Here is a 16,110-nt window from a genome sequence, read left to right on the forward strand (position 1 = left end):
TATTTACCGAGGGTGTGGGGGGATGGCCAAGGGCAGCGTGGACTGTAAGGCCTGCCTGGGAATTTGGGCGGCTGGAAGGTGGGAATGAGCGCCTTGGCATGGTGCCCGCAGACAAGCCGCTGCTCTCTGCGGAAACGGCACCACACTGATACAGTTTCTCTTTGCCAATGACATGATAATGGGAAAAACTTTACTAATGTTCTCTGTAGTTGCTACTCACCTCTTCGCCCAGCTGCAGTCATCCTTTCTCGCCAGCCTGGGGCCCAGGGCTGGCATCACACGGGTCGGGAGCGTAGCCTGTCAGGAATGGGGGGGGGGTGGAAAAATCCAAAGCAGCATGCACACAGGTGTGTTTAGGTTTACAAAGGAGGCTATCAACTAAAGTTACAGCTAGACAAGAGTGAGTTGTAGAGGTCTGCTTACAGCAGCGCATCTAACAGCTAACATATATGAGAAGCCGGCAGCTGCTTAGCCAGACAGTGGGGCGGGGGGGGGGGGGTGGCCGCACTGCTCTCTAGGGTGCCTCGGCTTGGGTCCTCGCTCTGCTCCTGAGCCACTCCAGTTCCTGCTGAAGGGGATGGATCAAGCGGGATGGCATTCTTAGCCGTGGTGAGCGTGTGACAAGTCCGTCAGTGGCTAGGACACTCCCTGGATGTCTCTGCTTATGTGAATCTCAAATGTTTTAAAGGTTTATTTATTTGAAAGACATGGAGAGGGAGAAGGAGGGAGGGATGGAGGGAGAGGGAATATCCTCCATCCACTTGTTCACTCCTAAAATGCTCCTACAGCCAGGGTTGGGCCATGCAGCATCCGGACGCCAGGAACTCCATCTGGACTCCTGGGTACAGGGCCCTGCTCTCTTCGGCCCGTTCTCTGTTGTTCTCCCAGGCACAGTAGCAGGGAGCTGAGTCGGAAGCAGAGCAGCCTAGACTCCAGTCAGTACTGTGATGTTGAGTATCAAACTGTATAGCCCGATTATATTTCAGTGCACCTTTAAAAACGCAGCGTCAGTTTTTCTCAGCGGGCTCCATTCAACATCACCCCCTTCAGAGCAGCAAGGCAATCCCTTACTGACGTGAGGCAGGCGGTTTCCCATTTACGGAACGCTGCTGGGAATGTTGTCCTCCAAGCTCTAACAGAAGTTGAACCAATCCACGTCGCTCCGATTGGCAGCGGGGCAGCTGAGCCCAGAAGTTAGAGCCAGTCCCAGGCTCTCCGCACCTGCTGGAGCGGCCCAGTGTACCGGACCCAGAAGTGCTTTTACCCGATGTGGCCACGAGGTGTCACCGCTGAGCTGGCTCGTGCTCAGCCGCATTTGCAAACCCACCTCTGCTCTAACAGCCGTCATTCACCCCTAGTTCCCACGGCATTCCTGAGGACCCTGTGCCACCCACCTCTCATTTCCTTCATCTGCGGCCTCATCGTCTCCTAACACATCCAAGGGAAACCAGGGAGTCTCTGTAGACTTGCAGATATGGCTTAAATCTTCATGAACACTAGCAGTCTAAGTGAACGTAAGCTGGACTCCTGATTATCAAGACAGGTGGGTGACTTTCCCCACGTACATGCAGAGGTCAGGATGGCTCTGCAGCGCTTGGCACACGGGGCTTTAGGATGGCTGTGATGGCATTCCCGGATTTCAACCAAGATGGCAGTTTTCAGGTTTTTTTTTTTAACATTTATTATTTTAACAGACATATATATATATTTATATATATTTATATATATTTAGGGGGCATCGTGTGATGCTTTAATACCAGGATATACATTGCACAGTGTCCAGAGGCACGTAACACTTTGCAGGGAAGCCATTTGGTTCCAGTTCTCACTCCCCTTCCAACTGGGAGGCAGCTGGAGTTCCTGGCTCCCGAACTCAGCGTCTCCCAGCCCTGTCCGACTGTTTCAGACATCTGGGGAGTGAACCAGCAGATAAAATCGCTGGCTGGGTCTTCCTTTCAAATAAAATGAGAATGAATAAAAGCTTTTAGCAGGGCTCAGCTCCATGGTTCAACAGGCTAATCCTCCGCCTTGGCGCGCAGGCCTCCCGGCCGTGTCTGACCCGCTCCTGTGTGCCGCCTGGGAAAGCAGTGGAGGATGGCCTGGGTGGCCGGGCGCTGCACCTGCTCGGGAGACCTGGAAGAGGCTCCTGGCTTCTGAGTCCAGGCAATTGTTGCCATTTGGAGAAGGAATCCGTGCATGGAAGCTCTCTCCCTCTGTAAATCTGTCTTTTAAGCAGAAATAAATAAATCTTTGTAAAACAAGCCAAAAAAAAAAAAAAAACGTAACAATGTCTTTAAGGTGAAGACACTCAAAATCCTATTCAGATTTTTTTTTTAAATTTGAGTGGGAAGGGAAGAGAATCCCTCCTACCTGTTGGTTGACTCAATAACCTGACTGCAACAGCAGGGTGGGCCTGGCCCAGGAGCGGAGCCACGGCTGGGAGCTCAGGCCGGTGCCCCAGGGGCGTCCCCGTGGAGGGGCACCCCGTCCGAGATTTGGGGTGTTGGCTTGTCTGTGTTCTCGGGGTGAAGTCGGAGCTGGTGGGGTGGCGGCTTTGGGGGGACAGCACACGTGGCTGCAGACAGCCCGCAGTCAGGCGTCCTTCCCGCAGCGTCGTGGGGGCCACTCCCTGGAGGCCGGGGGTCGTCCCGCCGCTGCTGCGCCTGCCGCCTGGGAACCTGCATTTAACCCCAGCCCCAGGAAGCACAGCCAGGCTTGGGGGGAGACCTGCACACGCGGGCGCGCAGGCTCCCGAGATGCTGGGCCGTGGGTCCAGAGCAAGGCTCGCCTGGGAGCAGGGATCGGCAAGTGTGAGCCCAGGGGTGGCCGCGCGCGCCCGTGAGCACAGTGTCCAGGGAAGCTTCGGGATTCGGGACACGGAAGAGAGGATCCAAGCGGTAGGAAAACAGTTGGTCGGGAGGAGCTAGAAAGCGAGGCTGCCACATACAGGTTCTCCGTTGTTCCTTTCAAGGAGGAGGAGTCCTCGCCCTAAAAAGTCTCCTCCCCAGGAGAGAGGGGAAGAGGAAACGCCAGGCACGGACGGGGTTCGAACCCGTGATCTTCGGTTTACGAGACCGACGCCTTACCACTTGGCCACCGCGCCTGCGTTGGAGCAGCAGTACGGCGAGCCTCTATCCTGGCGGTGCTCCCTTGCGCTCGCGGCGTCGTTGCACCGGCACGCGCACGCACGCATGCACGCGCACGCACGCGCGGTCGCCTGCCGGCTCCGCGTCCAGGGAGAGCTGCACCCGGGGGTGGCGGGTTCGAATCCGCGCTCCGGCCCTCCAGAGCGCGGCCCCGCTGGGCTTGGTCGGTGACCGCCCCGCGAGGGCGCCCGGCGCTCCGTCCCCTGCTGGCCGCCCGCGCCCTGTCAGTACGCAGTGATGACGCGCTGGGGGGTTACCGTATTCTCTGTAATAGCTGTGGGGCTTGGCCTCTGAGCGTTTTACACACACACACACACACATACATACATACATATATGTATAAGTATAAAGTCCCAGCAGCCCCACTTCCCTTCCAGCTCCCTGCCTGTGGCCTGGGAAAGCAGTGGAGGATGACCCAAAGCCTTGGGACCCTGCACCTGCATGGGAGACCTGGAAGAGGCTCCTGGCTCCTGGTTGCAGCCTGGCACAGCTCCAGCGTTATAGCCATCTGGGAAGTGAACCAGCACTTAGAAGATCTCTCTCTCTCTCTCTCTTTGTTTCTGTCTCTTTCACGCTGACCTTCAAATTAATAAATCTTTTTTAAGGAATGGCCAGCACTCCAAGTACCTTGCATTCCTGCCTTGCCTGTGGGACCCCCAGGTTGAGTCCATCACACCCCTCTTCCTCCTTCTCAGCTTCATCCCGGCCCCACGCTTTCAAAGAAAGGAATAAGGTTTTAAAAAGGTTCACTTATTTGTATTTGAGAGGAGGAGTTACAGAGGGAAGGAGATCTTCCATCCTCTGGCTCACTCCCCCGATGGTGGCCCAATCCGAAGCCAGGAGCCAGGAACCTCTTCTTGGTTTCCCACATGAGTGCAGGGGCCCAAAGCCTTAAGACAGCCTCTGCTCTCCCGGTCCATAAGCTGGGAGCTGGGTGACAAGTGGGGCATCTGGGACTGGAGCAGGCACCCAGATGAGATACTGGGGTTGAACGCAGTCGCAATGGGCCAGCCTGTTGGGGTTTTGTTTGTTTAAGTAAGAAGCGGTGTTCACCAAGTTGCCCTAAACACCAGAGTTTAGGGGAGGAAGGAGGTGAGTGGAGAGAGCTTGGCTATTTCCCCTCCAGGCACGAGGGATGACCCTAAGTTAGAGTTTAGAAGGACCTGGCGCAGTAGCCTAGTAGCTAAAGTCCTCTCCTTGCATGCACCGGGGTCCTTATATGGGCACTAGTTCTAATCCCGGCAGCCCCACTTCCCATCCAGCTCCCTGCTTCTGGCCCGGGAAAGCAGTTGAGGACGGCCCAGGGCCTTGGGACCCTGCACCCACGTGGGAGACCTGGAAGAGGCTCTGGGATTCTGGGTTCCTGACTTCGGATCAGCAGTTGTGGCCACTTGGGGTGTGGATCGGCAGTCGGCAGATCTTCCTTTCAGTAGATCTTGACTTTCCAATGAATTTTTTTATAAAAGGGGGTGGGAGGAGGGGACCGCACCGCAAAAACACAAGATTTGGAGAAGATGGTCTATGTCCAAGGTGCCTCGCCTGTCCCTGATAATGAAGTCACGGCCACAGCCGCCCTCCTTCTGTGTGTCCCCGGGTTGTAACGGTTCCTGTGCAGAACAAGGACTCCTACTAAAAGAAAGTGTGTGAAAAGTCGCTTGGCACGACTTCATCTTCTCCAGGAAAACAGGAAGTTGACCGTGGGGTGCACAGGGCGCAGGGAAGGCACGTGTGCCCCTTGGTGGTATCAGGGCTTGGGGTGGCATGGCTCGCCCCAAGCCCTGGACTAGGCAGGTCACATGGCAGGAACTGGCCTGCCGAAGCCGCAGCTCACAGGTGCAGGACGCGGGGCGGCCTCGGATGACCGACACCTGGGTGATGGGTGGTCCTGGGCGCGTCTCCGACGGCGCCTGCGCCAAGCAGGTCCTTGACGGAATCAACAGGAGAGACGGCCCTGGCCGCCATGTCCTGGCTCCTGAGCTTCCAAATGCCCAAGCCACGGCTTCGCCTGTCCAGGGCCGAGGACTCTGCTTCCCCCTTGCTAAAGGAATCCAGCGAACACTTCCTGGGCCCTTAAGGACCGCAGGCCGAACCTCAGCCCAGGCTTCCCAAACGCTGGGGCGAGGCGCCGGAGCTGGCCGAGGCGTGGAACCTGGGACCCGGTCGTTTGAGCGGGTGGACACAGGACCGGACTGCGAACTTGTCATTTCTTCGTTCCGTCCGCGCCATGAAGGCGCCTGGCTCGGAATCGTTCATAGGAACCACAGTTCCTTCCTGCGGAAAGGTAGGCACTACAGGTTTTGCTTATCCTGGTGCTTGTCTCCTAAGGAGGAATCCCTCACCTGGGCCCCACAAGGGGCCAGGAAACGTGGGCACCTCTCAGAAGTTGATGTAAACTCTGTGTGTGTGTTTTCTGGGAAAAGGAGGGCATCATTGAGCTCTCAAAAAGTTGTCTGGAGTCCGTTCCACCCCGGCGCCTCTCCAGGGCCTCCATCCTGGCCCCGCCCCCACTGCGAGGACTCGCACCTGCAGCCTCTCCTTTCACCTGGGTTGCGTTGGTGCGATTGTGCTGGGATGCGGGTCAGCTGCGGCTCTCGCAGGCCTCGCCCCCTCCCCAGCTTTGTTGCTCTCCCAGCTCCGGGCCTTGCAGAGAGCCCAGAGCCGCCAGTCGTGGCGTTCTTGGAGTGAGTTTGTTTCGTGGAGTTGTTTGTTCTTGCAACAGGAAAGACCCGTGGGCAGCCCCCGCAGGTAATTAGGCTGCCTCGCCCGTGCTGCTCACTAGGGCTGGGGTGGGAGACAGCCTCCGTTAAGCATGAATTGGACGCCTGCGTGCCGGCAGGGCACCACGGAGGTCTGGCAGTCCCTGGGCAGGTGGTATAAGCCGGAGTGCTGAGGAAGTGTGTTTTGTGGGGCCGGGTGATGCCACGACACGGTTTGGTTTGGTTTTGCTTAATAATCCCTCCGCAAATACATGAGTTCTAGGGCCTCGCGTCTTGCGCGTGGTGGCTTTTAAGGTAACCTGTTCTGCGATGGTGGGGCTTTGGCCGCCATTTGGGGGACTCGTGGTTTTAAGCGCTTTTCCGTGGGCTTGGTACCGTCGTTGTATCTCGTTTTGTGGAGTGTCTACTTGAACCGTTCATGCCCGGGTCGTCCTGCTTGCGTGCTGGCTGTCCTGTGACTGTGCTTCCTGTTCTTTGTATATCGTGGCCGCGGGCCTTGGCCGCTGAGTGGGCAGTGGGCAGTGTTTGAGTCCTTAGGTTCCTTTCCTGTTTGGGTATCATTCCCTGGCATGTGATCTTCAACGGTGTGCTGCAGCAGTAGCTGAATGTGCTTTGTTTTATTTATTTGTGTAAAGATTTGTTTTTATTGGAAAGGCAGTTTGGGATTTACAGAGAGGGAGAGTCAGAGAGAAACATCTTCCATGCACTGGTTCACTCCCCAGGTGGCCACAGTGGCCAGAGCTGAACCAAGAGCCAGGAGCTTCTTCTGGGTCTCCCACGCGGGTGCAGGTCCCAAGGCTTTGGGCCGTCCTCGACTGCCTTCCCGGGCCACAGGCAGGGAGCTGGATGGGAAGTGGAGCTGCCGGGATTAGAACCAGTGCCCACATGGGATCTCGGCATGTGCCAAGTCCTTATTTCCTTTTGTGTTTTCTCACTCAGGCCAAAGACACATCAGTGATGCAATATTGTTCCCCCGAATGTTAGATTTGAAATGTCATTTCCACCTGCTTTTTATTTTCTTGATGTGTTTTGAAGTGCAGGTGTTTTTAGTTCTGATAAGGACAATTTATCTTTGGTAGTTTTCTTTCACTCTGCGTGTCATTGTCTTATGTTCTCTCAAGGTTTATTTATTTACTCTTTGAAAGGCAGAGTTACTGAGTCTTCCATCCGCTGGCTCTCCCCCGATGGCTCCGATGGCCTGAGACTGCAGGCAGGAGCTTCCTCTCTTGTCCGACCACTTGGGCCATCCTCAAACTGGCGCCCCTGTAGGATGCCAGCGTGGCAGGCAGCGGTTGAACTTACAGAGCCATAGTGTCAGCCCCTGTGTTATTACCTCAGAAATACTAGCCAGGGGGAGGCGCTGTGGTGCAAGGCGCAAGCTGCCTCCTGGGATGCCCACATTTCATGTTCCACTGCCAGGTTGGGGTCCTGGCACCTGAGGGGCAGTAGACGATGGGCCCCTGCCACCCTCATGGGAGATTCCAGGGGCTTGGGGTTGGCCCAGCCCCAGTGGCCACAGGTATTTGGGGAGTGACTGACCCAGTAGATGTAAGATCTCTTTGTTCCCTCCCCCCGCACACCCCCCCCCGTACAATTTGAAAGAAATAATGAAATGAAAAGATTGCACAAACAGTTCTATTTCTTTCCAGAACTCAGAGTTTTAACTTCTGCTTTGTGTTGGTCTGCGACGCACATGGAGTTACTTTTCGTAACGCCCCCGTGTGCATCTCGAGTTGTCTGAGCACCATTTGCTGAAAGGCTGTTCCTCTGCTGGTCCCTCGGCTGGTCTGATCGGCTGCGTCCGTGTTGCTGGTCCAGGTGCGCCCCGGCGCGGGCAGCCTCGTGCGGAGTGCTGCGGTCACCGGCTGGGACCCCTCCTGTTCCCAGACTGGCTCGTCCGTGGTGTTTCTGCAGAATGCCTGTTAGGGTTTTCACCGGGTGTGTGCTTTCCTCAGAGTTGAATTCGGTGGCTTAAGATATCACTTCCTGCCTGTGTTACTGGTGCGCTGTGTCTTTGGTTTTGATTTCCTTTCTCTGGAATTTCATGTTGGGAGTTTCCTGTGGTTTTTTTTCCTTTTTTTCCCGGAGTGGAGGGGGGCTAGCACAATTGTGTTCACTTCCTCTCCAGGCTGTCCAAGTGTGTCTGCATGTGTATACGTGTGCCTGCGTGTGCACATCCTGCATGTGCTGGGCACTGCAGGGTGTGACAGAATGTACTTCCTGCCTTGCTGAACCTCCTGCCACTGGGAGACAGAGCCGATGACTCGCGTTTCAAGCCCTCACCAGAGGACGGAGCCCAGGGGGTCCCACAGATGAGAACTCTTTCTGCAAAGATGTTGCCATTGTATGACATTCCCAGCTGTCGCTTCTGCCAATCCGCCTTTGAAATCTGTACCAACGGGGGGGGGGGTGTGAAAACCTGTTTAAGTAGTTCATTCCAAAGCCAGAACCAAATCAACTTGGCAGCTGTGCATAATATAAGTTTTGTTCCCTTCCTTTCTCCTCACCCCCTCCCCACCATAAGCTCTGGAAAGGTTAACCCGTCATCTGAGGCTCTACATTAGCATGCAGACAGCGCCAGGGCTGCCGGGACCGCCGAGCAGCCCCTCGCCCTTCCTCTTTCTGCGCCTGCAGACGACACAGGCTCGCTCCCCGCCTCCCTGCCTAGTCTTCCCCGTCTTTTAAAAAATATTTCTTTGAAAGGCAGAGCACCACTAGAGCGCAAGACAGAATGAAGCAGAGACATCTTCTATGCATTCATTTGTTCCCCAAATGCCCGCAGCCACTAGAGCTGGGCACTGCAGAAGCCAGGCACCTGCGACACCCTCCTGGCTCCTCATGTGGGTGGCAGGGGTCCCCCACGCCCTGGGGCCATGTTGTGCTGCCTTCCCAGTCACGTTAGCGGGGAGCTGGGTCAGAGGGCAGCACTGAGAACTTGAGGGCGCTCTGCTGGTGTTGTGGGCGGGGCTTAACCCACTGCACCCCAGTGCTGGCCCCAGATCCTCTTTGTGGGTTGGGTTTATTTTGTGGCGGTACCTGTCCCGCCCACTCTGAGACAGATTTGTCCGTAGGAAATAAGGTCGATGTGTTTTGTTCCCACCAGCCGCATCGCGTTTTGCCTGTGGGGGACATGTCGCCATCCTCCTTGCCGTTTCCCCGAGGCGCCAGCCCACTCCCTGTGCACTGCATCCACTGCAGCAGGTGGCCGTGGTGCAGTTTCACACATTCCTGTAGTCCCGGCTGCTCCCATTGTCGCTTCCTGTTTTCCTCCGTTGCAGTCAGAGCTGCTCTTGCATTTTGGCCTCCCAGGGCCTGCTGGTCTCGGGGGGAGGGGATGGAGAGCTCCTTTGCAGGAACGAGGGGACCCACTGCCTGCCCAAGGTGCCCCCTCTGTTTTTGTGTCACTCGGCACAAAGTGGAGTGATGGAGGCTGTGTGTGTCTCAGTGCGGGAGAGAGCCATCGATTGGCCTGCTGCACACGGCGCCCTACAGGCTTAGCTCGGATCACCCAGAAAGTCATTTGGTAGACAGATACCTTTCTCTAGCCCTCAGATTTTCAGATCATTCTTATGTGACAGCCAGGAACAGCGATGCATAACAGGTGCACAGTCCCAGGGAGCGCGCGCTGACCAGTGTGTAGAGCTGCCCCCTGGTGTGAGAGACAGTTACTGCAGGTTGCCAAGCGCAGGGAAAGAAGATGGAAGGAAACTGGCGTGGGGCATGGTGATAAATTAGCTCAACACGTACGCCTTCTGCATTCCCCCCTCTTGGTTTTGTTTCACACCCATAACACTATAAATATTTATGTAAAAGGTATGAAAGCGCCGGACGTGTGATCCGACCTTGACGGGGCTTTGTGACAGAGTTCTTTGGCGTGGCTCGCGGGTCGTCTCTGTGGCCCCTCGTGACGGCCGCGGTCCTTGCCACTGCTTGGGGGGTGCCAGCTCGTGGCCCTGCAGCCCTGGAGGGCTTTGCTCTGGCGTTTCGCTCCGTGTGTCTGCCAGTTGCCGAGGTGCAGTAGTGAGAGCTGTCGGCTTTGCTTCGGTGCTGCTTTAACCCAGGGAAAACGTGGAGAAGTTACAAACACTGCACACAGCCCTCCTCTCAAGGGAGACGCTGCTGGTTCCAGCCGATGAAAGCATCCACCGGAACCCACGGTGCGTCCGTCCGTCTGTCCTGCTTGCCTACCTGCAAGAGAGACCCTTTTTATTCATTATTTTTCATAAAGATATGTTTATTTTTAAAAACACAGCAATAACGTGATTTCTTTTTTTAAAAAAAGATTATTATTTATTTGAAAGATATACAGAGAGGAGGAGAGACAGAGAGGAAGATCTTCCATCTGATGATTCACTCTCCAAGTGACCGCAATGGCCGGTGCTGCGCCCAACCAAAGCCAGGAGCCAGGAACTTTTTCCAGGTCTCCCACATGAGTGCAGAGTCCCAAGGTTTTGGGCTGTCTGCATCTGCTTTCCCAGGCCACAAGCAGGGAGCTGGAAGGGCAGCAGGGCTGCTGGGACATGAACTGGTGCCCATATGGGATCCTGGCACATGCAAAGCTAGGACTTCAGCCACTAGGCTATCGCGTCAGGCCCATGATTTCTTTTTTTGAAAAAAAAAAAGTTTGTTTTTATTGGAAAGGCAGATTGAGAGAGCGAGCGAGCGAGCAAGCGAGAGCACTCTCCCATCCACTGGTTCACTCCCCAAATACCCACAAATGGCTGGAGCTGAGCCCATCCAAAGGCAGGAGTCAGGAGCTTCTTCCAGGTCTCCCAAAGGAGCACAGGATCCCAAGGCTTTGAGCCGTTCTCTCTGGCCACAAGCAAGCTGGATGGAAAGTGAGGCAGCTAGGACAGGAACCGGCATTCATATGGGATCCCAGCGAATGCAAGGTGAGGACTTTAGCCACTAGGTTACTGCACCAGGGCCTTACTTGTTTATTTGAAAGGTATAGTTATAGAGAGATAGAGGGAGATCTCTCATTGATTACTTCCCTTCTTAAATAGCTGTAATAGCTGGAGCTGGGCTAGTCTGAAGCCAGGAATCAGGAGCTTCCTCCAGGTCTCCTATATGGATGCAGGGCCCAAGCAGTTGGGCCGTCCTCCACTGCTTTCCCAGGCCCATTAGTAGGGAGCTGGATAAAAAGTGGAACATGGGTCCAGTGCAAGGCTCAGTGGCTAGGTCCTCAACTTACACAAAGATCCCATAGAGGAGACCTGGAAGAAGCTCCTGACTCCTGGCCTTGGATGGGCTCAGTACTGGCCATTGCAGCCTTTTGGGGAGTGAGCCAGGGGACGGAGGATCTGTCTGTACCTCCTCTCTGTAACTCTGCCTTTCCAGTAAAAATAAATCTTTTTTTTTTTTTTTTTTTAAGTGGAGCAGCTGAGATTTGAACTGGTGCCTACAGAGGATGCCGGCATTTCAAGTGGCAGATTTACATGCTATTCCACAGTGCCGGCCCCCCAAGGGATCCTTTGCTTGCTGGTTTACTCCCCTAATGGCTTCAACTACTGGGACTGGGCTACTCCCAAGGCTTCCCCAAACTTTGCTACTGACTGATGGGCTGGGCAGGGCAAAGCAAGGCGCCAGGAGCTTCAGCTGGGTTCGTCGTGTGGACGTCGGGGTCCAAGCGCTTGGACCATCCTCTGCTGTTTTCCTCAGCTGCATTAGCCTGGAGCTGGGTTGCAAGCAGAGCAGCGGGGACTTCAACTAGTGCCCAGAAGGGAAGCTGGTGCTGCCAGTGGCGGCTTAACCTGCCGTGCCACATCCGAGGCTCCTCCCATTGCACGTAGCATGTGCCTGTGCACACAGACTTGTAATTATTCTGTCTGTCCTTTAAAACCCGCTAGAGAATAGGAAAGGAGAGCTAAGCAGCCTGATGATGGAGTGTTCATGCGCTGTTTTACCCGCGGGCTTAGCGCGCCCCAGGGCTCTGCGTTGCCACCCGTGCCTTCCCATTCCCACTCCGTGCTCTTCTGCGTTCCTCGCACAGTAAGGCTGTGCCCGTGAACTCCCGGGGCTTTGGTCGGTCTGCGAGTGTCTTCCTGTCTAGCTCCACGATGAATGAAGCCCGTGCTGCGGCTGCAGAAGGTGCAAGTGTTTTTTTCTTTTCGGCACCTGCCTTCTGCCCTGCTGAAGAAGCCCACACTTCTTCTTTAGGATCCTTTGCATGCACTGAGTCACGTTTCTCGCGTCCTTAGGGTAGCTTGATTTGTGTATCGGAGAGGCAGAGTGACAGCAGGTGAGACGCTCGTTCTTTCCCAAACGGCTGTAACAGCTGAGCTTGGGCCGGGCTACAGCCAGGGGCCAGGAACTCTGGGTCTTCCACGCAGCTTCCAAGGCACATTAGCAGGGAGCTGGACTGGAAGTGGCACAGCTGGGACAGGAATTGGTGCTCTATAGGACGCTGGCATCACAAGCAATGATGCCGCCTGGTGCACAGCGCTGGCCCGTGACGTCTTTCAGACCGAACCATCGTGTCTGGTTTGGATGCTTTCAGATGGCAAGAAATGGCTTATTCCTGTTGCTTCATTGTGGTTAGAGTCAGAACTGTTGTTTAGACCAGCAAAGTTTCTTGTTTAAAGATTTTATTTTAATTGGGAAGGCAGCTTTACAGAGAAGGGGAAGCAGAGAGGAAAATCTTCTGTCCACTGGTTCACTCCTCAAATGGCTGAAATGGCCAGAGCTGAGCTGATCCAAAGCCAGGAGCCAGGAGCTTCTTCAGGGTCTCCCACGTGGGTGCAGGGTCCCAAGGCTTTGGGCCATCCTCTACTGCTTTCCCAGTCCCATTAGCAGGAAGCTGGATGGGAAATAGAGCAGCTAGGATACAAACAGGCACCCATATGGGATCCCAGAGGATGGAAGGTGAGGATTTAGCCACTAGGCTACCTTATCGGGCCCTTGAGCAGCTAAATTTACTTAACTCCAGCCTGGCCTGCTCCAGCAGCTGCAGCCATTAAGGAAGAGAACCGGTAAATGAAGAGCTCTGATTCGCCCTCTAACTCTGCCTTATAACATAATCAAGATGACATAGGCATATCCATTTTTTTTCTAGATTTTTGAATTTGTTAGTATATAGTTTTTTTTTTGGTAGTAATTGCTGATAATTCTTTTAAAAAGATTTATTTTTATTGGAAAGTTAAACATACAGAGAGGAAGAGTGACAGGAAGGTCTCGTGTTGGCTGGCTCATTCCCCAAGTGGCCAGAACAGCTGGAGCCGAGCTGATCTGAAGTCAGGGGCCAGGAACCCCCTCGGGGTCTCCATGCAGGTGCAGGGTCCCAAGGCTTTGGGCCGTGCTCTACTGCCCTCCCAGGCCACAAGCAGGGGGCTGATGGGAAGTGGGGCCGCTGGGACCAGAACCAGTGCCCACATGGAATTCCGGCACATGCAAGGTGAGGACTTTAGCCATTAGGCCACCATGGCAGGCCTCATCTTCCCTCTTAACACTGCTTTTGCCGTCTCCCATAACTTTTGAGATATTGTAATGTCATCTTCATTCATATGCAGGATTTTTAAATCTCCATTTTTATTCTATGACCTACTATGCATTCAGGGTTGTGTTATTTGGTCTCCATGTGTTTGCACGCTTTATAAATTTTCTTAGTTGTTGGTTTCTTGCTTCATTCCATGTGGTCAAGAAAGATACGTGGTGTGATTTGAACTTTTTGGGACCTTGTGAGGCTCGCTTTATGACCTAGCATGTGGTTTGTCGTAGAGCTGGCTCCTGAACTCATGAAAAGAATGTCTATTCTGTATCCATGAAATAACATTTTCTTTAAAAATAAAAAAGATTTACTTATTTTTATTGGAAAGGCAGATATACAGAGAGGAGGAGAGACAGAGAGGAAGATCTTCCGTCTGATGGTTCACTCCCCAAGTGACTGCAATGGCCAGTGCTGAGCCGATCTGATGCCAGGAGCCAGGAGCTCTTCCAGGTCTCCCACACGGGTGCAGGGTCCCCAGGCTTTGGTCCATCCTCCACTGCTTTCCCAGGCCACAAGCAGGGAGCTGGATGGGCAGCAGGGCTGCCAGGATTAGAACCGGTGCCCATATGGGATCCCGGTGTGTGCAAGGCGAGGACTTTAGCCGCTACGCTATTGCACTGGGAGATAAAATTTTCTATAAATATCAGTTATGTCCATTTGATCCATAGTATAAATTAGTTGTTTGTTTGATTTTATGTCTTGTCAAGCTGTCCAATGGTGAAAGTTGGGTGCTAAAATCCCTCATTATTATTGTGTTGGAGTTGATGTCTCCCTTTAGATCTGTTAATAATTATTTTAAATAGCCAACTGCCCTGGCACTGGGTGCAAAGACATTTACTATAATCACTTCTTCTTTTTGAATTGATGTTTTGGTCATTATGTAATGCCCTCTGCCTTTTTTTGGTCTCTGAAATAGTTTTTAACTAAAAAGAAGAAAAAAAAAATGATTTTGTCTGATGTTAGAATGCTGACCCCTGCTCTTCTGTGCTTTATTGGCATGGTCTTTCTTTTTCTCTCATTTTCGATCTGTTTCTTTGTTGGTAAGGTATGTTTCTTGTAAGCAACAAATAAATGGGTCTTGTTTTTTTAAATTCAGTCAGTATGCCTTTTTTCCCAAGACTTATTTTAAATTTTTGTTTAAAATTTTGTTTAAAGCTAGACGGAGCTAGAGCAGTTTTCTGTCTGCTGGTTCACTCCCCAAATGACCACAGTGGCTGGAGTTGGGCCAGTCTGAAGCCAGGGGCCAGGAGCTGCTTCTGGCTCTCCCACAGGTCTGGGTCCCAGGCACTTGTGCCACCATCTGCTGCCTTTCTAGGCCACTGGCAGGGAGCGAGGTCAGAAGTGGAACAGCTGCAACACAAACCAGTCTCCATATGGGATACTGGCACCACAGGCAGAGGGCCAGCCTACTACATTATGGCACTGGGCCCGGTTTGTGTCGTGTGATTGGAAAGTCTAGGCCAGTAGTATTCAGGGTCATTATTGAAAGGTAACACCTTGGCCTTACCATTTTCTACATAAATATTTTCATTGTTTATTTTAGATCCCTTTTGTACTTTCACCAGAAGATTTCCTACCTTCATATTCTTTCATGATTTTCCTTTATATCTCTGTGCAGTACATCCTTAAGTATCATTCATAAGGCTAGACAGGTGGTGGCAATTTTTTTTTTACATTTCTGTTTGGAAAGGTCTTTTTGTCACCTTCATGTGAAAGTGAAAGCTTTCTTGGATGTAATATCCTGGGTTGGCAGTTTCTTTTTGGGACCTAGACTCTCTCCTAACCTGAAGGGTTTCTGAGGAGAAACCTGCTGTTAGTCTAACTGGGGCTCCTCTCAAGGTAACGTGGCATTTCTCTCTCAGGCATTTTAGAATCTTTTCTTTCTGTCATACTGCTGAGAGTCTGACCGTAATGTGTCGCGGTGAAGGTGGTTTCAGATCATGCCTGTTAGGAGTTGCATGTTTCTTGTACTTGGCTGTCCCTGCCTTCTCCCCAGTAAAGGAGTTTTCTGCTGTTATTTTATTGAACAGGCCTTCTCTTTTCACACCTTCGGGAATTTCTGAGATATATACGTTTGGTCACTTGAGGGTGTCCAATATATCTTGAATGCTGTTTTGAGATTTTTCCTAAAAAAATTTTTTTTTTCTTTGGTCATAAGTGAATAATTCCAGGATTTGTCCAGGATATGTCTGCAATTTTCTTCCTTCTGTTTTCCCCCAAACTTGTTACTGAGGCTTGGCACTGCGTTTCCCATTTGGCATATCAAAATCTTCCTGTCTGGTGTGTGTGTGCTTTCTCTTCAGGATCGCTCTCTTTGAACAGCCACTCATCTCAGATGGATTTATCTCAGTCCTTCGTTTCTCCGTGCCTTTGTTCCCCCGTGCTCATTCTTCCCCACTCATTTCTAGTCACGTTCTCCATCTCTTCCATCTTCACATTCTAATGCTGAAGAGTTGTGTCCCTGTGTCAATGTTTTCCTTATTTCTTATATGTCTGAGCTTATAATTCTGATTTTTCAGCATCTGTAAAAACGCTTGCTGCTTTTCTTTTTGATGGTTTATGATCTTTTAATTATGCCTCTCTGGCTTAGTGGAGTGACCACTCCTTCAGTGGAAGTCCAGAACTATCTGGGTTGTGGCTAGGGTGCCCTGGTGAATGCTCCGGTTGGGGTGAGAGGCCACGGTGACCCCCACGTTGGGTGTGGTAGGTCATGTTTGTTGAAAGGGAGTGATCACGCTGTTCGTGTAACCACCACCTGCCT

The 16,110-nt window shown here is 52.8% G+C and overlaps 1 non-coding gene across 1 annotated transcript; it reads right to left on the minus strand.

Annotated features, from left to right (window-relative positions):
- Positions 1-3,031: 3,031 nt before the first annotated feature.
- On the minus strand, positions 3,032-3,103 carry TRNAT-CGU. The gene has a single exon. It is a non-coding gene; the product is annotated as a tRNA-Thr (tRNA).
- Between the last annotated feature and the right edge of the window lie 13,007 nt (positions 3,104-16,110).

The sequence above is a fragment of the Ochotona curzoniae genome, unplaced genomic scaffold (assembly GCF_017591425.1).
Source record: "Ochotona curzoniae isolate NIBS_2020 unplaced genomic scaffold, NIBS_Ocur_1.0 contig_2321, whole genome shotgun sequence".
Lineage (NCBI taxonomy): Eukaryota > Metazoa > Chordata > Mammalia > Lagomorpha > Ochotonidae > Ochotona > Ochotona curzoniae.